Raw genomic sequence first — 535 nt, 5'->3', positions numbered from 1 at the left:
TCAGACACCAGTAAATGTAAGTAGAATTCACATCCAAGGTAATTCCTCATGCATACATAGATTTAAATACCATTTAGAAGAATTTCAAGAAATTCAGAGTATTAGACAACAAAAATACATATAGAGAAAACCACATCTTTATTGTAGAATCTACCTTATGAAGCCAACAATTGTTTCTATTTAGATATAGAAAATATCATTAAAATTAATATTTCTGAAAATACACATATGTGTTAACATGTATTTTTGGAAATATTAATTTCAACGATATTTTCTATATCTAAATATGTTAATGCAATAGAAACAATTGTTGGCTTTATAAAGTGGATTCTACCATAAAGATGTGATTTTCTGTATACATATTTTTGTTTTATATATATATATATATATATATATATATATATATACAGGATTTAAATTTGAGCTATTATTAGTTTCATGAAACTAATAGCAGCTTGAATGTAAATCCTGTTCATTAAATGATGTTTATCTCTCATTGGATGGAATGATGTTTTGTTGATCCCACCATTAATGG

This window comes from Octopus bimaculoides, chromosome 9 (genome assembly GCF_001194135.2).
Source record: "Octopus bimaculoides isolate UCB-OBI-ISO-001 chromosome 9, ASM119413v2, whole genome shotgun sequence".
Lineage (NCBI taxonomy): Eukaryota > Metazoa > Mollusca > Cephalopoda > Octopoda > Octopodidae > Octopus > Octopus bimaculoides.
The sequence above is the reverse complement of the archived record's forward strand: the minus strand, read 5'-3'. Positions refer to the sequence as shown.